Source organism: Felis catus, chromosome D1, assembly GCF_018350175.1.
Source record: "Felis catus isolate Fca126 chromosome D1, F.catus_Fca126_mat1.0, whole genome shotgun sequence".
NCBI lineage: Eukaryota > Metazoa > Chordata > Mammalia > Carnivora > Felidae > Felis > Felis catus.
The window spans coordinates 1470492-1493217 of NC_058377.1; the positions used below are offsets into that span (position 1 = coordinate 1470492).

General features: G+C 46.6%; 1 protein-coding gene across 2 annotated transcripts in view; it reads right to left on the reverse strand.

The window, feature by feature from the left end:
* The window catches only part of MMP12 (matrix metallopeptidase 12), a 45390-nt gene that overhangs the window by 14640 nt on the left and 8024 nt on the right, over positions 1-22726 (reverse strand). Inside the window, exon 1 of one of the 2 annotated variants that reach the window (XM_045038197.1) lies at positions 7336-7469. The exons of the other annotated variant lie outside the window; for it this stretch is intronic. The gene's annotated coding sequence lies outside the window, so the exon portion shown is untranslated. Of the gene's footprint in view, positions 1-7335; positions 7470-22726 lie in introns of those variants that run through there. 2 annotated transcript variants of the gene reach the window in all.

Genomic DNA, 22726 nt, shown 5'->3' on the forward strand with positions numbered 1-22726 from the left:
TGACAGCGTGGAGCCTGCTTGGGACTCTGTCTCTCTCTCCCTCTCTCTCTGCCCCTCCCCCACTTGCTCCCAATCTGTCTCTCTCAAAAATAAACAAACATTAAAAAACAAAACAAAACCCTATACTCAAATTGTAATAGTTTCTGGTCTTGGCTTGTCAAATGCCCCAGATGGGTTAAGTATGAGCGATAAGGGCCATTTGGGCAGCCAATGAAGGTTACAGGGGGTGCGACCTTAGGCTCTGGGGTCAAGTCAACAAACTTGAGAATCTGAGCTCATGTCACGATCTTTCGCAATCACTGAGCTCTTTAGGACTTGATGTCTTCGTTTGTGAAACTGGAATAAAAATAGCAGCTGCCTGCAGAGTCGTTACCTTACATTACAGGGAAAAGTACTTAGTCTAATGCCTGACACACCTTATGGTTTCAGTGAGACTTCAGGAAGTCTTGCTTCCTTTACTGCACGCTTAGGCGACACACTTAAAAGAGGGTGGTGTTGGGGACGAGAAGGGAAATCACGTGCATGTCCAGACCTCCCTCCCACGTTAGGGTCACAAAAAGATTGTGATCCAGGCCCAGCCTGGGAGCTGAGGGTCCCAGCAGGCACATGGCTTCCAGGGGATGCACTGAGGGGGGTCAGAATCAAGGGCAACGCTCCCTGTAAAGAACAGTGTGTCTACGCAAGTACAGAAAGTACCCCAGGTCGGAGACCCTCATAACGGGGACAACTTGCTGGAAAGACCTTCTTATTGAAAAGCAGATCCAATAGCACAAAGCTTCCCTATTACACTGTTTCCCTCCTGAGCCAGATACCAGGACATTCTGAGGCATGTCCCCGATATAATCACCTTCAACTATTCGGGGCATCGTCCCTAAGGATCTAGAGGCAAAGGGCAGTGTGGTCATCGGTGAGGACCAGGGAGGAGACACGTTCCCCAAATATAGAAAAAAATCCCCCAGCTGACCCTTTCACCAATTGCGGGGAGAAAACTTCAGCTAGTTAATCCTCTCCTTTTATGGATGAAAAACTGGGAGTCCAGAGAAAGGAAGTGAATTGCCTGAGGATGCATCAGGGAGGTCTCCTGACTGTCCTCACTTGTTGTTACAACAGCCGTGGTTCTGTCACACCTCACGGGTTTTTCTGCAGATTTCTGTCTTCCCGGGGTTATCTTACTACCACAAACCACTACGCGTGTCCCTGTGATGCCCTCAGTCCTTTCCGTTGAAGCCACGCTCTCCCCTTGGCTGCTGTGGGGCCCGGAGGAAGCAGGCAGCCTGAGACACTGTAGGGGATCTGGATGCCCAGCAAGGTGGCAGGCCCCGTCCATCCCTGGAGAATCACCTCGGCACCCCTCCCCCCTGCCCTGGCCCGGGCAGTGGCCACTGCCAAGGTGGCTAGCTGCCAGAGCCCCCCAAGAACTGGCCCAGAGCACCCCCAAGAAGCGCGACGTGAAGAGTCAACCAGTTGTGCGCACTTAAACCTAACTTCTCCATGTCCCTGCTTCGTTTCCTTCATGGGTAAAGCGGGGACGATATTAAGGTTGTGTGAAGAACAAATGACATAATTCGTGAAAAGCATTTATCTTCCTATGACAGCACCTCAAAAATGTTCATTCTTTGCCTTTTCCCTTTCCCTCTTGTCCCTGAATGTCGGTCATGTTAGGGTTGGGTTAGACCCGCTAACTTTTTCCACTTGGGAGAAGAGTTCACCTAAAGACCAATTTTCACCCACAAGAGTATCCACGTACATCCAGCACTGAATCGAAAACAGCCTGGAGAAGAGTGGATGTTGGTGGGGGAGACAGCTTGAAGAGTCCCTTCCACCTTCTTCCAGAATGACCCGGAACTTGACCCGACCTGGAGCTGCTACTAAGCCCTAAGGCAGAGAATGTCAGAGTGACTGGTCAGAAATCTGCTGCCTTCAAATGGCTGCTCGGCCCCGCATCGTACCCCTGAGTTCACCAACCCCAAGTGGAAGGTTGTGGCGTGTTGGTGAGAAACCCAGAGCATGTTGGGTTCGGGAGTGGGGCCGGCCCCACGGGGTGCAGCCCGCAGAAGGGGCGCAGAGGGAGGAAACACAGAAGGTGAAGGTCGCCATGGTTTCTTTCCGTGGTCCCTTTCCTTCCCCCTGCAAGTGGCTCCCCCTCAAGCGACCATAAGCCAAGGCACAAACTGCAGCAGGAAGCCAATGTCTGACGCGCACATCACAGAGCAGACACGGTGTGAGAACATAAACACGCGTGCTGTTAGCTGTCTATTTTCCTGTTCTTGCTTTCCAACAACACGGTACATACCCAGGGGTGGAGATAAGGACGCAGATATCTCCCCACTGGCTTCAGTTGTAAGGCCTGGCTTCACAGGAGGTTCAAAGCTTGGGAAAGAGACTTGGCCTCAGATCTCGGCTACGCGACCTACGCACTGTGTGGCTTTGGGAAAGTTATTAACATGCAGCTCCCAGATCCATAAACGACTGTTGGGAGGATGAAATAAGACGATGCGTGGAACCGCCGGGCACTGCTCCCGGCACCTGAACGGTCTGTCCGTAACCTCTTGTGCCACCCAGGCAGGGCCCCCCATAAACAGACAGTTGAGACCTTTCCCCATGAAATGTTCACACCAGAGATAAACTGTATCTGTTCAGGGGCGCCTGGGTGGCTCAGTCGGTTGAGCGTCTGACTTCGGCTCAGGTCATGATCTCGCGGTTTGTGGGCTCGAGTCCCGTGTCAGGCTCTGTGCTGACAGCTCGGAGGCTGGACCCTGCTTCGGATTCTGTGTCTCCCTCTTTCTCTCTGCCCTTCCCCCACTCACTCTCTGTCCCTCAAAAATAAATATATGTTAAAAAAATTTTTTAAACTGTATCTGTTCATATGCCACATGGATGTCTGTCCTTTATACATAAAAAATAAGATTTTTTTGCCCCCAGGGACCAATTTCACCCACCGAGGAGTGCACTGCTCCGCTGAGAATGTATGTCCTATATGGCACATACTCCACACTCCCGGGTCAGTACCAGACCTCTGATACCACTTCTGCCTGGCCTGACACGACACCTCACGGCTGATCTAGGCAGTGTCTGGAGGAGCGCACCAAGCCCAGAGGCCTGGATCTCAGAGAGACTCTTTAGGCCACAGAAGGCAAAGCTGTTGAAACGTCACTGAAAAGTATCTGCATCCGCAGAAAAGACGGACTGGCTGTATTTGTGGGCCAGATCAATGCAGAGGGAAAACAAACCAGTGGAGAGAGAAAGGGGAAGAGATTAGAGAGAATCCGCACAGTTCCCTTCGAGAGTGGGACAAGGTAATTTTTAAAAAAAAATTTTTTTTCAACGTTTATTTATTTTTAGGACAGAGAGAGACAGAGCATGAATGGGGGAGGGGCAGAGAGAAAGGGAGACACAGAATCGGAAGCAGGCTCCAGGCTCTGAGCCGTCAGCCCAGAGCCCGACGCGGGGCTCGAACTCACGGACCGCGAGATCGTGACCTGGCTGAAGTCGGACGCTTAACCGACTGCGCCACCCAGGCGCCCCTCGAGAGTGGGACAAGGTAATTTTTAAAAAAAAATTTTTTTCAACGTTTTTTATTTATTTTTGGGACAGAGAGAGACAGAGCATGAACGGGGGAGGGTCAGAGAGAGCGGGAGACACAGGATCGGAAGCAGGCTCCAGGCTCCGAGCCATCAGCCCAGAGCCCGACGCGGGGCTCGAACTCACGGACCGCGAGATTGTGACCTGGCTGAAGTCGGACGCTTAACCGACTGTGCCACCCAGGCGCCCCTCGAGAGTGGGACAAGGTAATTTTTAAACTACGTGATGTTTTCCTACGTTTCTCTCCTTTCCTTCAAGCTCCACTCAAGCCGCTAGCCAACTCTGTGGTTTTTGCCTCAACCTTTGTGACGTTGAACATATTATTCTCATTCTGACTTTTCCCCAAGAATCGAAATCCCCCGAAATGGTTACCGTTTGGGAAGAGAGGGATGTTTTCTTCACCGAGCCAGTGCCGGAGGTGGTTGGGGAGCCTATGGGTTCCGGGCACCATGATGAACTGGGCCCCGCTCAGTGGGATGAGGTGGGACCACAGAAGCTATCATCGCAAGGTGCAGCAACGAAGTGAAACCCCGGGCCTGAGGCTCTGGCTCCCCTCAGGGGTCCGGGTCCTGTGGCCACAGGAGCCACAGGCAGCAGAAGTCAAGAGCACGCGGGCTGGGCGAATCGATACGGAGGGCGCGGAATGCCAGCATGACTGACTGAATTTCCTGCCAGCCCAATGATGTGGAAGCTCAGACTTGAAGTTAAAAATTTAGGGGTGCCTGGGTGGCACAGTCGGTTAAGCGTCCGACTTCAGCCAGGTCACGATCTCGCGGTCCGTGAGTTCGAGCCCCGCGTCGGGCTCTGGGCTGATGGCTCGGAGCCTGGAGCCTATTTCTGATTCTGTGTCTCCCTCTCTCTCTGCCCCTCCCCCGTTCATGCTCTGTCTCTCTCTGTCCCAAAAATAAATAAATGTTGAAAAAAAAATTAAAAAAAAAAAAATTTAAAAACGATCGTACCTGGCACAGCTGGACTGAGGTTCAGGCAGGCTACATGTGCCAGCTACCTAACACGATCCTTTCTGCAGAGTGGGTGTGGCCTATCATCACCATCATCATCGTTGCTATCAGCATACTTTAAGCATAATTTTTTGAATGTTTTGTCTATCTTTTCCAGAAAGTGTATATATTTTATAAACTAGCAATTGTTGTAGACCCTGTCTCAGCCCTCAAAGAACACAAAAGGATAGTGTTACTAAAAAGTCAATACCTAGGCATCTGAGTTTAGAGGAATTCAAATAGAAACATGGAGGTGTCACCATAGCCCAGGTCCTCTGGGTCCTCTAGCCTGGACCTAGAGGAGGCACAGGCTTACATTTCCGCAGCAGGAGTCTCTCGTCTACGCATGTCCTTAAATCAGGGATGATCCCAGGCAAACTTAATGAAATATTGAGATGCCTGCCCACCTCAATTCCTGAGCTGTTTCCATCCAAACAAGTTAGAGCCCTCGGAAGCCTCTCTTGCTCTCAGCTGCCTTTCAACAAACTTTTCTACCAGATATTGTTCGAGGTCCCCTGAAAGAGCTACAGTATCATGGACCTTTTCATTGCCATAAAGCACTCTAAAAGACATAAAGAACTTCAAAATATTGACCTAAGACTCTCCGCTGGAAAAATGTGCAGTCATAACCAGTCTCTACTGGAAGATTCGGAGTCAGCACAACTAGCCTGTGAGGGAGATGGTTTCTGAGTGAGGACTCTTCCATTGGAAGCCCTCTTATTATCCAAAGTTGGGATATGCCAGGGTCGTGACCAAAAGTGCACCGTATGGGATCCTGCTGGACAATGACATGGGCCCACACAGAGGAAGGGAAGGAGGGCACCTAGGGAAGGGAAGGCAAAAAGAAGGACGGGGACACACACACACACACACACACACACACAAGGAGGAACCGAATGAAGCCACCTGGGCATGGCTTTACAAAATTCCGTGTGGAACACTCTCTGTGCATGACGGCTACCTAACGTAACTTAGACAAACACAGAGAAAGATAGGCTCTTCCTTAGCGCCAAGGAAATTCATGAAGTTTCATATCTTAGTTTCACTATGAATAACAAAGCTCTTGGGATTTCCAACCCAAGGTGGCCCTAAAAAGATCTACTCTGTGGAGACAGCAAGAAACTTCCTCCTTTCCAACACCAACTCGATCAGATGATTAATAAGTCCTGCAAGGAAGCATGAATCATGCTGAGAATTCATTTTACGAATGGAAAATATCTCACAGTGAGTGACAATAATGTCTAAACAACCATGATTTAGGCATCCGTCAAGGAAGTTCAAGAAGGTCCCTTATGCATCTAATCACATTCTTGTCTGCTTCTGGAAAGACCAATCCTGCTGTTCATCAGCCCCAGGGAAGCTGGCCTTCCGGTGCCTCTCCACAGGTATGTTCTGGTCACACACCACCCGCGAAGCCCACTCCTTTGCTTCAAGCCCTGCTCAAGCCTCTAGCACGTTCTGTTTCCCGCTTCCACATTTGGGACCGAGCAGATGATCCTCCTTCTGACTTCTTTCCCGGAGCCTAATTCCACTGAAGGAAACCAGATTATGTCACCCCCAAATATGTCTCTTTGGCATGAAAACTGTTTTGGGCTGAAGACGATTAAGCAACGGCAAAGGCAGAAAAAGTTCCCCCTTTTCTGCCCAAGGGCAAGATCCAACTCCTCCTTTTACCGGAGTCAGGAGCCCGCACACACAAACCTCACGCCATTAACTTCCCCCCGCATTTGCCTTCCCACAGCTTGCCGCCCTGGGAACACCAAAACCGTCTTTCTCTGTCCTGTCATTTCTCTGCAAACAGGCTGTTCTTTGTTGAACGTGGACGTACGCTGGAATTCTAAGCCAGCGTTCTGAGTTACTTCTCTTCTAGGTTTTTGCTGTGTGCAGTCCACAGCTGCTGCTTTTCTCTTGGGAAGTCTCTCCTACTGTTCAAGAGCTCCGGCTGAACGCCTAAGGTGAACAGAGGTGAAGTTCTGCCTCCCCTACACCACTAATGTGGACTTAGTGGGTTTCATCTCAACTTTTAATCTAGTCCGTTGGTGCCAACGACATGCCATTTCCTTGTTGAATCTGCCCAAACAAGTTGCATGACACAGAGACCAGGATTTATGTGCTTTCTATGTCCAAGTTCTTTACATGATACTTTTTTTAAGTTATTATCTTGAGAGAGAGAAAGCACGGGGCAGGGGCAGAGAGAGAGACAGAGAGAATCCCGAGTAGAGAATTTCTGTGCTGACAGGGCAGAGCCTGATGCGGGACGCGATCCCACGGACTGTGAGATCACGACCTGAGCCGAAATCAAGAGTCGGGCACCCCCTGAACATAATTAATTTAATGGCTACTGGATTTATACACTGAGAATGAGAACTGCCACCTGAAATAAAAATAAGCCAATATTTTTCATTTTATCACAAGGAAATTTAAATGTTTTTCTCTGATTATATAATAACGCATGCGAGTCATAAAATATTTGAACTACAAAAGATATAAGGAAAAGAATGGGGCTCAACTTTGTGAAACATGAAGAATAGAATATCAGTCAACATTCCATGCGTGAGATCACTGCTACTGTAGTCGCTGTGCTTTGCATGTCTCCATGCGTAAATGCACATGCAGCTAAGTCCATTCAGAAGACTTCATACCGTGCATGCAGCTTATATTACGGACACCTTCTTTTTTCAGGGCAGGGGACTTGTTTGTTAGTGTGTTTCACACGTGTGCCCCTCGTTTCTTCTCTCTCCACTGAATAACTCACCTCTTCCTGCTCTCTGGTGCCTCTTCATTAACAATCCAGATACAGACTTCTATATTTTTCCTTCTATATATATTCTGTATTTTTCCTTCTTGATCATATTGTATCGTTAAAAAGCCATTCATGAATCAGGCAGCATCCCATCCAGCATGTAGAGGGGAGCTCTACAGAAGAACTCTGTCGAGCTACAGAAAAGGAAAGTGTTTTCAGGAGTAGGAAAAAGGAAATTATTAGCAAAGGATGTGTTGTTTTAGGCGAGGTTGCCTTCCTAGGGGTCGAGGGGCAGATTACCTCCTTGTGTTGACCAGGACATTCCAGGCTGGCTGGGTAAGGTCACACTCCGGGCACACTTCAAACTGTAGTTAAGTTAAGTATTAAGTCTGAGTTTACTGAGTGAGGTGTTAGTGTAAGCAATGCCATTGCCACTGTGGGCCTGTGGTTTGCCTTTTAACAGAACACACACACATCTAAGGGAGAAGGAAGTTTGTCATGATTTGTTCTATGAAATGGAATTATATTACATACATTTCTCTGATTCTTGCTTTTCTCACTAATGACTGCCACACAGAAACACCTCCAAGGCCTCCAGGATAGATTCAGACCGCCCTTAAAACATCCCATTACTATACTCCAAAGTTTAGGCGCACTGCACTCTTCAAGGCTTTTCTCACCGGCACATGTGTGCTCTGTTTCCAGCTCTTCCCGCCACAGAAGGGAAGGGGATCCTAAATCCACAGTACCGGAGCACTTGCCTTCCCTCTGGGTCACAGATTTGGGAAGTAATTTCTGTTCTTCTCCATATGGCTGTCTAGTGACTTTCGTGGAGCAGTGGCTCAGAACACTTGGAGATTACGAGTGTCTTCAAAAGCCTCTGATGTGGTTTGTACATACAATGGAATACGACTTGGCAATGAGAAAGAATGAAATCGGGCCGTTTCTAGCAACATGGATAGAACTGGAGGGTATTATGCTAAGTGAACTAAGGCAGAGAAAGACAGATATCATATGTTTTCACTCATGTGGATCCTGAGAAACTTAACAGAAGACCATGGGGGATGGGAAGGGGGGGAAAATTACAGAGAGGGAAGGAGGGAAGCCATAAGAGACTCTTAAATACTGAGAACAAACTGAGGGTTGATGGGGGGTGGGGGAGAGGGGAAAGTGGGTGATGGGCATGGAGGAGGGCACCTGTTGGGATGAGCACTGGGTGTTGTATGGAAACCAATTTGACAATACATCATATTAAAAAATAAATAAATAAAATAAAATAAAATTCAATCACTAAAAAAAAAAAAACCTCAGCAAAGTGATAAAACCTCTTAGGAAAATGTACTCATCTTTTTAAAATTACTTATAATTTTAGTGGCCTTGGTCCCTGGTGAAGAATTCTTGAAATTGAGGAAAATCATGCACAGCAAAGATGATTCTGCCATGGTCCTAATCATCCCCTAAACCTCCAGACCTCTTCCTTGTGATGGTGGCCTGTAGCAGATGACGGGCTCGTAGCACAGAACAAGCAGGCAGCTGAGAAGGCGATGCCCACCCCCTTCTCTGTAGAAGGAGCAAGGGACCTCACGGGCCATTGGACAAATGTTCCTGCACATCCCGACATGTGTGAGCTTAGAGGCTTCTAGCAGGCGATTGCTGCCTTCCATGCAACCTGATTAGTAAGCTCTTATCACTTGCGGGTCCCTTTATTCTCACAGACTGTCATGCCACCTGTCACTGTTGATGTTGTTTCGGTTCTCATTCTGATAGCGACAATGGGCACGATGACTCCTTAAACCCAGATCATTCAATGATGTGTAGGGGACAAGGACAGATCCGTCCGACACTGGTCACTTTGACATGCAGATTATTTTGAGCTGAAGCGATCAGGAAGAAACTTTGAGCTTCCCCCTCACTGCCTAAAAGAATAGAGGGGACCTGTTCCAGGAAGAGAACGGTCACCACACATAACCGCGTTACGATGTGAACGAGTGACAGTGGACAGGGAGGAACCCGGCGAGGCCTGTTCGTTCAAAGCCTTCTCTGCGTCCCACTCTTTCTGATCACCCAAATTCTGTTATTAAACATGTCCTTTTTTTCATCCTCCTGTGAATTCATTCCTCCCCTTTGAAGGCCCCTACCTCTACTGCCTTCTGCTTTTCCAGGATGACGTTTATACCTCACTGTGCCTGACTGCCTTTAGAATCTCATGTCTGTGTGGGTTCCCCACACAAACGAGATTAAATTTTATTTTCTCCTGTGAATCTGTCTCCTGTCAATCTGATTCTTAGTCCAGTTAGAAGAATCTTAAATGGCAAAGCAAAATTTTTCTCCCCCACAGATGCACACAATCTGAATTCCCCACACCTTTGATGCTTGCCTGTTGGCTCCAGTTCTAATGGCAAAACGTAATCCCAAACTCCAGCCAAGAGCTGCCTTCACCCCCCCTGTTCCCATCTCCATAGGACAGGAAGAGCACTGGTATCACAGACTGATGGGTGAGAGACCAAGAGCCTTCCTGAGTACCAGCCCCTGTTTCTGTAGTAACAATCAACAAATGGACTGGAGATGCTAAGGTCAAAGTACTAGACTCCATGTGTCACCTCTTCTGTATGTTTCCCCTTCCTCAGGTGTCTCTTCAAAGGTAGAGGCTGGCCCAAGGCCATAGGGCATCAGGGACAGACCAGGTCAGATGTTCCACTGAGCCACCACGGATGGAACCCTGGTATCCACAGGTGGTATCACCATTGGAGTATCGTTTGCATTTAAGCACTATGTAATTTTCAATAACAAATGTCCTCTAAGTCACAGTTTGGTGGGATCGATCATTACTTTACAATGAAGTGAAGGGAAGGAAAATTTCTTCCTCTGACCTTCAAGGTCTTCCAGCTGGACTAAGAATTAAATTTACATGAGACAAATTAACAATAGAAAAAACCAGTTGTATAACGTGTACGTGGAGGCCCAATAATGAAATTGAGACCCAGAGAAGAGACCGGTGCAGACACCTGTCATAGTTTCGAGACAAAGAAACCATAAATCTGTGAGGCATTGACCGAGAAAGGAAAACTGAACTGTGGGATTTTTAATTAGTAAGGAATCCTCAACAGACTTTGGACTGGGGGAGCACATCAGTAAAAAGTAACAAGGGTTGTTTACACAGCCTGCTTGGCTCTGAACGTCCCATCTCTGGTGATGAGGATGTGTCTTTACGTCCTGGTACAAGGACGGCAACTTTCACCTGGAGATGTATTCCTGTGTCCAGAGCGGCAGAGGAGGGTCTCGGTGTCCTTCCTGCACAGGCTATCTCTTAAGTAACTTATTTCAAATAACTGATATGCCAAAGTGGCACATTTTGGGGCAGCCTGCCCTTGGCCCCCACATAAGAAATACACAAAGAGAAAAATGCCACCTACTGGGGCCTAAGGTGGCACAGTATTCAAGAAAACAGCGACCTCCTCACCCCAAGGAGACGAGGTATCAGTGGGGGACCACTGAACTGGTGATGTGTGACGAGGAAGGGATCCCTCAGGTCACCCACCATTCAAGCACACCAATCTGCAGCCTACGGCCGGGGTAAACCTGACGTGAAGAAGGCACAGAAGAGGAGACACGACGAAGGCCAGGAGGGTCCCCAGGGAAGGAAGGGAGGGAGGAACCTGGGAAAGTTTTAGAGCTAATGACCGTGCAGATTCTATTGTTAGATGAACCTTGATCGAGTTACCTTAGGCACCACGTGAGGGAGAGTGGACAACTCGGGGGAAACCATTTTAAGAAAAGCAAGTTCATGTCACAGGCTGCTGACGACAGGATATCCCAATTCCCCAAAACCCCATGTCAGAAGATGGCACACACGAACGTTGCCACTGAGTGGATTTTAATGAGTCAACCAAACGTTCCTGTAAGACTGGTACCGGAAAGTAACCCCAGATTCCCTGCTATACTCATACCCTGGGAAAATCCACTATTTTCATAGATCATATTGCCGTTTTTTGACCTACTCCTCCTAGTTTTCTGTGGGGAAAATCTGCGCGGTGAGCAAATACTCTAATTTCAGCTTCTCTTGTTATCGTTGGCACCCGGGCGGCAGCATCTGGCCCGGTTTCGACAGTGACAGGGATCCCTTCACATTTTCCTTGTTATTCATGAGTGCCAGCACCTGGCTGACCTCGGCTCCTCCCGGGGCCTCTCCTGCCTCCCAGTCCTTGGCATATTTGCCCCTTAGCATCTCTCTTTGGCTTCCCTGGGAGCTCAGACGGAGGAAAGCCCACGAAGGTGGGAAAGAGGGACATTGTTGGAGCAAGTGAGGACCCAACATTCATGAGGGGGTTCTGTGCAGCAAAGCCTCGACCGGACACTGTAAACACGTCATCCTGTTCAAGCCCATAATGACCCCGAGAGAGTGATGTTATTCCCATTTTGCAGATGGGTTCCACGAAGCTCGGAGAGTTTTAACAATGTGCCAGCGGTCAACCAGCCAGTGAAGTGGAATTAGGATGTGGTGTGTCCCCATTGACCGAGCCCAGAGTCTGAAGCCTGGAAAGCTGCCTCGAAGGTTCTGTCCTAAGTCTGCAACCGTTCTCCTCATCAGAGAAAGAGACGGATTCTCCCGGTTTGTTGTGTTCTTGTTTTTTTTTTTAGAAGACGCTGTATCCACAGCAATTTTGCTTTTAGATAAAATTTGTATTTCTATGTAATATATGTACAGAGAAAAGTATCCAAATCCTAAATCTCAAATGATTGATCTCAAAGTACCACTCATGTAACCCTAATGGGGCCATTTAACTTATTTAGTGCTTTTTTCTTCTGAAGTTTCTTTAATTTTCTAGCTATTGACTATCAAGGGACTTTTTTATTAGTGAGACGGATTCCCAATCTTCCTCACAAAGGAATCTGGCCCGTTCACATCTGGCACCAACGAAAAAGTAGCCATTGCACAATCAGGGGTTTTTATGCCTCTGTCTCAAACAAGGGTCTCCTATGTCTCTGGCCAGGAAGATGCCATCTCACCACATGTGTCACAGCCCTGAACACACATTCCTCCCATCATCACCGCATATGCTCGGGGGGATTGAAGGAATAGGTCTGTGCTTTGAACATTCTTTCATGGACTTTTTTTTTTTTAAGTTTATTCCTTCGAGAGAGACAGAGAGAGCATCTACAGGGAGGGGACAGAGAGAGAGGGACAGAGAGAGAGGGACAGAGAAAATGCCCAACAGGCTCCACACTGTCAGCGCAGAGCCCTCCCCACATGGGGCTTGAACTCATGAAATCACGAGATGATGACCTGAGCCATAACCAAGAGTCTGAGGCCTCACCTACTGAGCCACCATGGCGCCCCTTTCAAGGACATTTTAGCATTCCTCGATGGCTCTCCAGGCCTAAATCTGAGAGCTCTCCCAGAGGCACCACATTCCCACCACCAGAGCTGACTCTGGACAAGGCTGGGGGCTTTGCTGATGTGTTCACTGATGCACCTGTTACCCTGAGGACGAGGGGCTGCGGTTCAGGGGACACAGGTCCAGATCGAAACCCAAGCAGTGCCCCCACATGCAGGGTGGAAGCAAGGGGACGTGTGAGGAAAAGGAAGACACAGCTACATGACCTGGAGGAAAACCATTTCCTACCGGGGCCAACGGACTGAGCTGTTCTGTGTTACACGGTGATGACTCCTGGCTGCTCCTCCAGAAAGACCACAACCACCAGTCCACGATCAGCATGTCTGTTCTATCATCAACTTCTCAAGAAGTTGCTTAAAATGTGGTCACCGTGGCCAGTGCAGGGGTGAAGGCGAAGGGCAAACAAAGCCGTGTGGCCATGTGGTGGCAGTTCTTCCGCTTTCCCAGTGAGCACACCAGTGCCGGGTGCAGAAGACATGCCTGATAAATATTTGATGAGGGAAGAGATGAGGGCAGGACACCTCCGTTCACCCAATCTCAAAATCTTCCATTTATTTAGCTGCGTATTAACCTCAGGTCAGCAGACGGTCCTCCCACTGGCTCACCACCGCCCCAAATCAATTTCCAGGCCCGGCCACCAAACATCCTGGTAACCACGTGCATCTCAGGCCTCCCTTCGTCCCATCTGGTCCACATGCTTGTCATTTTATACCTGGGAGTCTGGACCCTCTTCTAACTGGTCTTTTAATCCCATTCTCTGTGTGAGACACGGTGTTGCCCGAAAGATCCCACAGTCTCCTTTTTACGTGGTGTCCCCTTTCTCAAGATTAATGCATCAACTAAAAGGGGCTATCTCAGAGTAGGGGGGATTACAGCTGATTTGAACTTCTTGCCTTGGGCATTGTTGTGCTTTCCAAATTTTCTAGAATACAAGTTTTATTTCAAAATTCCAAAGTATATATTTTTTAATTTTTAAAAAATGTTTTATTTATTTTTGAGACAGAGAGAGACAGAGCATGAGCAGGGGAGGGGCAGAGAGAGAGAGAGACACACACAGAATCCGAAGCAGGCTCCAGGCCCTGAGCTGTCAGCACAGAGCCTGACATGGGGCTCGAACTCACAAACTGCGAGACCACGACCTGAGCCAAAGTCAGACGCTTAACCGACTGAGCCACCCAGGTGCCCCATATTGTTTTTTTTTAAAAGGTAATATTCTTTCAACCACTAATTCCATAAATATTTGCTGAGTGTATGCTAGGCCTGGTGTTAGGTTCTGGGGACACAGTCTTGCTCTCAAGGGGCTCACGGTGTAATGAAGGAGGCTGTCCTGGGGTAAGTGCCCTGGGGACCCTATGGGGATCAAGTAGTGAGTATGTTGTTGTGGAGCCTGGGCAACACACAGGAGGGGCAGGAAGGGCTTCCCAGAGGAAGTGTAAGGGGAGTCTTAAACCAGGCGAGCATATAGACGGAAAGCAGGGGCTGAGGCCTTAAGTGAACTGGGAAGAGAGTGTGCAAAGCCAGAGAGAATGGCTGGAGCTGAGGGGAGTGTGTGCTTATGTATGTGCAAGCATGTGTATGCATGCTTGCATGTTAAGTGTGTGCATGCATGTGTGCATGTGTGTGTGTGTGCATGTGTGTGGGTGTATGTGTGCATGCATGTGTGTTGGGGAGGGAAGGTATCTCTAGGGATGGGACTGCAGAGGAAATCAGGAGCCTTGATGATGCAACGGCTCCAATTCAATCCTAAGGCACTAGGAGGAAATGAAGAATTTAAGCAGAGGCAGGAAAGGGTTGAATTTTCATCAGAAATGTCCTTCTGGTGGCTGTGTAGAGAATGCATGAGAGAAAGGTGGAGTTGTAGCCCAGTTTTCCAAGGTCAAATTTCTTGGTCATTCAAAGTATGACAAAGACATCTCTCTGATCTGGCCCCTCCCTTCTTTTGCGGACTTCTCCCACATGACCCAGGAAGGGTATGAAATACCCACCTGAGATGGGAGTGTCCCCAGCGGTGGGTGTGGCGGTACTGGGTGACTTCCTGGGGGTGGGGGGAAAGCTTCCTTTCCATCTAGGTGAACCCCTAAATACTTACCAGAGGATCACCCTATTAGCTCACAAATTATACTCCCTCTTAAAGGCTCATTCCTTAATGTGAACCAAAGCTTTTATCAGTTATTTTTACTTCAATTTGAAACAATCTTAGATTCTTTTTTAGTGATTCGATAGATGCTTTTTTTCTGCTTTAATCCTCTTTTGTCCTAGCCAGAGGACAATGATGACATGGTTTATTGTCCTACAGGACAAAACCACCACCATCGGGGTTATCTTTCCTACTGGACAGAAACCACTGATAGTGCTGAGAGGCAAAAATTATAAATTAACACGTTGCTTCTCTAAGCCTAGATTTTTTTTTTCAACGTTTTATTTATTTTTGTGACAGAGAGAGACAGAGCATGAACGGGGGAGGGGCAGAGAGAGAGGGAGACACAGAATCGGAAACAGGCTCCAGGCTCTGAGCCATCAGCCCAGAGCCTGATGCGGGGCTCGAACTCACGGACCGCGAGATCGTGACCTGGCTGAAGTCGGAGGCTCAACCGATTGCGCCACCCAGGCGCCCCTCTAAGCCTAGATTTTAATCAATAGTGAATAACAGTTCAATAAAATTGCATTCTCCTACCTGATTAAATAACCCATGAGCGGACCCGTCACACGATGCCCTGATAGGACACTAAAAGGACATGCTGTCTTCTGCCCGAGTTACAAGTTTTGTCATTTTTTAAAACAAAGGCTTTGTTCCCAAAAAATGTCAAGAGGTGAGAATGCCTATGGGTTCTTGGGCCTGTGTGGGAGGCAAAGTGTTGAAAAGTAGGAGCCAGGAGAGCTGGCCGTCCCTGGGAGCTGGGTGTGGGGTGCGGCTCTGGCACTGCCTTCCCGTGTCTAAGCAGCTGTCCCCTTCTCGGTCAGGTGTCCAACGTACACTATGCATTTGACCTTCTCACCCAGTAGCCCCCACCTTCCAAAGGAAATAATAAATTTCACATTATACTTTGAAAAGCACTTAAGGAGGCAACGTCCAAAATACACCCAAAGAACCAAAGAAATGAGAAAGCGAACCCGTGTTCGCCCATCTTAGCAGTACAATAACGGCATCTTATTCCTGGCTTGATTTGAGGGCTACTGGAGAGGTTCAACATTTTTACACTCATGCTTTCCTCTGCATTTCCTGCTCAGGTCGTTAGTTTTCACATTTCTTTCTTTCTTTCTTTCTTTCTTTTTTTTTACTGAGTTAATTTCTCTCATCTTACAAATCTGTAAAAGCTCTTTTATAATTATAAAGGAAATGACTCTTTATATTCACAGCCAATATTTTCTCCTGGTTACCATTTTGAGTCTATTTATAATATCTTACGGCATTCCAAAGAGTGGAGAAGGTTTTTTATGTGATAATACCTGCCCATCTTTTCTCTTTTGGCTTTTAGTTTTCCTACATTGTTTAAGTGCCTCTTCTCCACTCTTAAAGTGACCGGCATATTCTCGTAAACTTTCTTCTAACATCTTTTATATTTGCTTGTATACAGCTCTTACATACGGATCTTTAACCAAAGCTGAATTTAATTCTATTCGTAGCATGAATAGGAACCTCACGTTTTTCTTCTCATAGCCAATTGTCCCAGGATTGTTTTTCAAATTAACCATCAAGTCCCCAATAGAATTAAAATGCCACCTTTGTCCTACACCAAGTTCCCTTGTACGCTTGCCTCTTCTTAACTTTCATCTTGCTATGGATTAATTCCTAAACTCTTGCTAAAATCCCCATTTTGGACACAGGCCAGAGTTTCTTCAGGTTCCTGTAAGTGTGCATATGATTCACTACTCACAGCTGTCTAGACATGTCCACTGGAAACAAGCCTGGTTTCCCCAAAGCTCTGGGACCATACAGCTGTCCGGCCGAATAACACCACTGTGGTTCTCGGTTCCACATCCATCTCTACATGGGTTCTTTCTACAGGTTAACCCTTTCTAAACATGACTCAGCTAACGAGCAACATGTTTGAAGAAAAGTAGATAAAACATCAACATCTGGGTTGTGGTTACCAGGGGTGCTGTTTCAGTGTGGACACTGGGTGAATGCACGTTCACTGCGCAATGTTGGTTCCGCACTGAGCACGGGCTGTGTGACAGGTGCTTCCCAGACACTGAGGATACAGCAGTAAACAGAACACACACCAATCCTTACCTCATACCATATACGGCCAAGCACACGGCTCACTTAACATTCACATATGCATATACCTCTGTAACCGCCCCCCACAGCAAGAGAGAACGGTCCCAGCCTCCCAGGCTTCCTGTTCTCCCTCCCTCCACGGGAAAGACCCCCCCCCCAATGTAACTACTACCTGACTGGTATCAGTAAATATTTGTTTTGCCTCAATATCAATAGAATCCTAATATGTACTATCTTGTGTCTGACTTCTTTCACTCATGTTGTCGCGCAGAGCTGAAATTTATTCTTTATGTTGTGTGGTATCCCATTTTATGAACATGTCATCAGTTTTTTAATCTATTCTAGATATGTCATTATGTCCAGTTTGGGGATATGGGGAATAAAGGTGGTATGGACATTCTTCTAAATGTGTATGGGTGATCATATAACTCATCTCATTTCTCTGAACTCAGGAATGGATTGGGCTGGTTCAATTATACATATGGTATATTGATATATACAGTCAGTTATATATAGTCAATTATACATGCTATCTATATAGTATCATCTGTAATATGATGTCTTGGTGTCTTTTATCATCCTGAACACCAAAAATTTTGGGGGGATGTGTGATGGTATCTGTCCACCTTTTCTCTTTTGGCTTTTAGATTTCCTGTGTTGCTTATAAATCTATCTGTATGTTTGTACATATAATAAATGTATACATGTGTTACATAAATGACAAAGAATTCATATACAAAGTACATAAAAAACTCCTACCGATCAATAAGAAATTGGTAAGACAATTCAGTTTTTTAAAAAATGGGCAAAAACCTAGGACACTTCATAAAATAGAGACTATCTAAGTGGTCAATAAGCATATGAAAACCTAGCAGTTGGGAGATGCAAATTAAGATCACAGTGAAAGACAAGTACCCAAGCTACCAGGATGGTTAAGATGAAAATGTCTCAGCACACTGCCCAAAGCCAGCTAGAGATTTGGAACACTCCCCATCCAAGCACCACCAGCACTGTTCACAGAGGTAGAACAATGAAATTTGTATGCAATCATAAAAGTCCTCAAATAGCCAAAGCAATCCTGAGAAAGGAAAACTGGACGCATCACAGTTCCAGATTTCAAGTTATATTATGCAGTGGTAGTGATTAAAACAGCACAGTACACGGGGCGCCTGGGTGGCGCAGTTGGTTGAGCGTCCGACTTCAGCCAGGTCACGATCTCGCGGTCCGTGGGTTCAAGCCCCGCGTCGGGCTCTGGGATGAGGGCTCAGAGCCTGGAGCCTGTTTCCGATTCTGTGTCTCCCTCTCTCTCTCTGCCCCTCCCCTGTTCATGCTCTGTCACTCTCTGTCCCAAAAATAAATAAACGTTGAAAAAAAAATTAAAAAAAAAAAAACACAGCACAGTACTGACAAAAAAAAAAAAAAAAACGGACACATAGATCAATGGAATGGAAAAGAAACACAGAAATGGACCCATAACTATATGGTCAATTAATCTTTGACAAATAAGAAAGAATAACCAATGGGAAAAAGACAGTCTCTTCAACAAATGGTGCTGGGAAAACTGGACAGCAACATGCAGAAGAATGAAACTGGACCCCTTTCTTACACCATACCCCAAAATAAACTGAAAATGGATTAAAGACCTAAAAGTGAGACCTGAGGCCATAGAAATCTTAGAAGAGAACACAGGCAGTAATTTCTCTAACATCAGCTATAGCAACATTTTTCTATATAAGTCTCCGGAGGCAAGGGAAACAAAAGCAAAAATGAACTATTGAGACCTCATCAAGATAAAAAGCTTCTGCACAGTGAAGGAAACAATCAATAAAACTAAAAGACAACCTATGGACTATGAGAAGATATTTGCAAATGACATAGCTGATGAAGGGTCAGCATCAAAATATATAAAGAACTGATACAACTCAATACCCAAAAAACAAATAATCCAATTACAACAATGGGCAGAAGACATGAATAGACACTTCTCCAAAGGAGACATCCAGATGCCTAACAGACACATGAAAAGATGCTCCACATCACTCATCATCAGGGAAATATACATCAAAACCACGATGAGGTACCACCTCACCCCTGTCAGAATGGCTCACATTAACAACTCCGGCAACAACAGATGTTGACGAGGATGTGGGGAAAGAGGAACCCTTTTGCATTGTTGGTGGGAATGTGAACTGGCGCAGTCACTCTGGAAAACAGGATGGAGGTTCCTCAAAAAGTTAAAAAGAGAACTACCCTGTGACCCAGCAACTGCACTACTAGGTATTTACCCAAAGGATACAAAAATATAGATTCAAAGGGTTCCATGTAGTCCAATGTTTATAGTAGTGTTGTCAACAACAGCCAAATTATGCAAATAGCCCAGTGTCCACCGACTGATGAATGGATAAAGGAGATGTGGTATGTATGTATACACACACACACACACACACACACACACACACACACACACACTGGAATATTACTCAGCCATCAAAAAGAATGTAATCTTGCCATTTGCGACAACATGAAAAGAGCTAGAGACTATAATGCTAAGTAAATAAATCAGCCAGATAAAGACAAATACCATATGATTTCATTCATATGTGGAATTTAAGGAAAAAAACAAATGAGCAAAAGGGAAAAAAGAAGAGAGAAACCAAAAAATAGACTCTTAACTATAGAGAACACACTGATGGTGGGGTGCCTAGGTGCCTCAGTTGGCTAAGCGTTCAACTCTTGCTTTCGGCTCAGCTCATGAGCTCATGGTTTCTGGGACTGAGTCCCACATTGGGCTCTGCACTGACGTGTGGAGCTTGCTTGGGTTCTCTCTCGCTCTCTCTCTGCCCCTCCTCTGCTCTCGCTCTCTCTCAAATAAATAAACATTTAAAAAGAGAGAGACAACACACTACCAGGGGTAGTGGGAGGGGAGGCGTATGGGGAAAATAAGGGATGGGAATTAAAGAGTACACTTTAAAAAAATTTTCAAAAGAAGAAAAAGAAAATAACCTCATAGCTCCAAAGGTTGGATATGGTTTGGAATAGTCAGAATCTCCTACTTGCCTGGGAGCTGCGTCAACGGGTACAACCATTCTGGGAACAAAACTGGTAATATCTATTAAAGCTGAACATGCCTTACAGCTGAATAATAAATAGAATTTTTCAAATTTAAAAAATACAGTGTATAGTGTATTTGACGTTTACATACCAGGAAGAAAAACAAAGCAGTGACAAAGAGCAGAGAGGACAGGGAGAAGTCTGAGATGTATTTTCAGGGACACGGCATTTGCCACGTGGCAGGTCTCATGTAAGTAACTGGGTCTATAACAGAGGGACAGGATGAGTCACCTGTTGCTCATGCATTCCCAAGAAGAGACGGCCCATGAACTACCCCTTGCAGCATCGTGGGACGAGTGTTCCTCTCCACCTGGCATGGCTGTAAGAAGGGGCATCACGAAGGTCTGGAAAATTCAGTCCAGTCTCCAGTCTGAAACTGTGCAGGAAGGCAGAGCTTCGGAAGGAAAACTGAAAATATGAAGCCAGAGGCAACGTCACGGAGCCTGTGGAAATGTGACAGGCCGTGTCCAATGCTTCCAGGCGAATTTTGACTTTTTCTCGAGGCAGAACTGACACAGTATTATGCTAGAAAACAAACACAATCTTTCTTTCCAAAAGAGGGAAGGATGAAGAAGGAAATCAGTCTTGTCACAAAAGTTTAGGGTCCGATGGCCCTGAGTCATGTGCCAGCCTTTCTAATGTGACAGTGTTGGTCTCCAGGTCTGCTGAGAGCGGCCAAACGCGTCTTGGAGCTGGGTGTCATGCAAAATCTGAGCTGCATCAGCCCTCCCAGGATTGAGGAGCCAGAGAGCGAGCCTTCTGCTAGGCCAGCCTCAAAGGAAGAGAGAACAGAAGCATCCTAGGCTGATCTCCAAACCATACTCTTCGGGAGCTTAAATGTTACCAAGTAATTTTCAGTCAGGCACGCCATTACCCTAGAGCAGTGAGTCAACTTCTAGTTCAAACAGAAAACTCCGGATCCCTGGGACGTGGGGAGCTTCAATGATATCTGTAATATTTTCTTTCTACCATAAATAGACTATTTAGGGTAGACATAAAATTATAGAAACAACGAATGCAACAAATTCTTACAATATACGTTAAATATACGCATCATAATACATATCATATATAAATATATAATAGATTAGTTTTTAGAAAAATAAAGAAAACAAGGGCGTGAGGCAACTACCACAAACTCAGAGTATCTAACAACACGCCCACTGCCTGGGTTTGCAGGATATGAACTGGAGTTTGCCTTTTGTGACAGTGGATCGCGGGTGGCAGAGGCGAGGTCCATGACTGGACGGTGGATGGTGGTGGGACGGAGACCCACGAGGAGGAAGTTGAGACTGCAGAGCGGAGGCTGGAACCAGAAGCCACCGCCCAGAGGTACGAGCGCTGGAGAAGCATGAGGAAACTAAGCCACAAGCAAAGTACGATACGAACAGATGGCAGGACGCTCCTCCACCAGGGCTCCGCTCTCATGTGCCGCACGGGCACCCGGTTGGCCAGGGAGAGAGCTTGGCGAACATGGAAAGCAAGGGCCATAAACACCTGATTACAGGAGATTTATTGAAGGTTCCTGTTTGTATCTAGTTCACGTTAGGCACTGCCAGGCTCTAGCAAACCGTGGACAGTAGAAATGAGTGATGCAATTAGGTTGGGGGGAGAAGGACAAAGTGTCGAAAACACCAGTCTAGTCGGCATTTCAAGCATCCCGAATGTGGACTGGAATCGACACAAATGCTCCGTAATCAGCCAGATAAGATTGTCGGGTGAGAAGAACCAATGGGAATTCTTGTCCAGGTGACAACACTCAGACGATGGAAAGCTGTCTTTTTTCTTTAGCTCTTTCGAAGCTCACTTTACGAGTTGCTGGATTATTATCATCCCTGTTGACACGAGGGGGGGGGGGGTGGTAGACAAGGCTGAGACCGTCTGAGACTGCACCGCCCCTAACTGGCAAAGTCAAGGATCTGACTGTAAGGTCTGGTTTTCTTCACTCTTTTGACAGTGGATTATCAAAGAAGAAGACTACATCCATTCATTCAAAGAAATGTTAACGAATGTCCACTACGGATCAGACGTTTGTTTAGGCACTGAACAGTGGTACATGTAGGATGCAACCCACTTTTTATTTAGAAATGGTGATCCCTACGTGACTTCCTCACCGTCCTGAAAAAGAGAGTGTGGCTGGAATCAATTTTGAGAATAAAGAGGAAAAAAAAAAAGAAAGATATATATATAGCCTATATATCAGAAAATTTTGTCTATGCAAGGCTATTTTCTAAGTGGAATTGAATGACAGATATATAAATTGTTTGGTGCTGAAGGATGGTTTCTAGAAGCAGTTTACAACATACTGCTGGTTTACAAATTTTTTGTGACATTAAATTTTTACGAACTTATTTTCGTCTCATTTACTGATGTATGATTTTCATACGGTAACATGTGTATTTTGGTGAATTTGGGGAAATGGACACAAACCAGCACCACAACGAGGACATAAACCGCGTGTGCGGCAATATCAGCCGGACAGCAGCGGGGACACCCCCACACTCGCCCTCCCCACCTGCAGACACGGATCCAACACCACCTCCCGGGCCAAGTCCGTTCGTGAGAAATCCGGAAGGCAGCTGAGTGGCTCCTGCATCCCAATGAGGGCAAAATTGGCAGGTACTCCCCAGAGGACCCCCCTCCCCGGATCGGCACGGCGGGTAAGCAGAAAAGT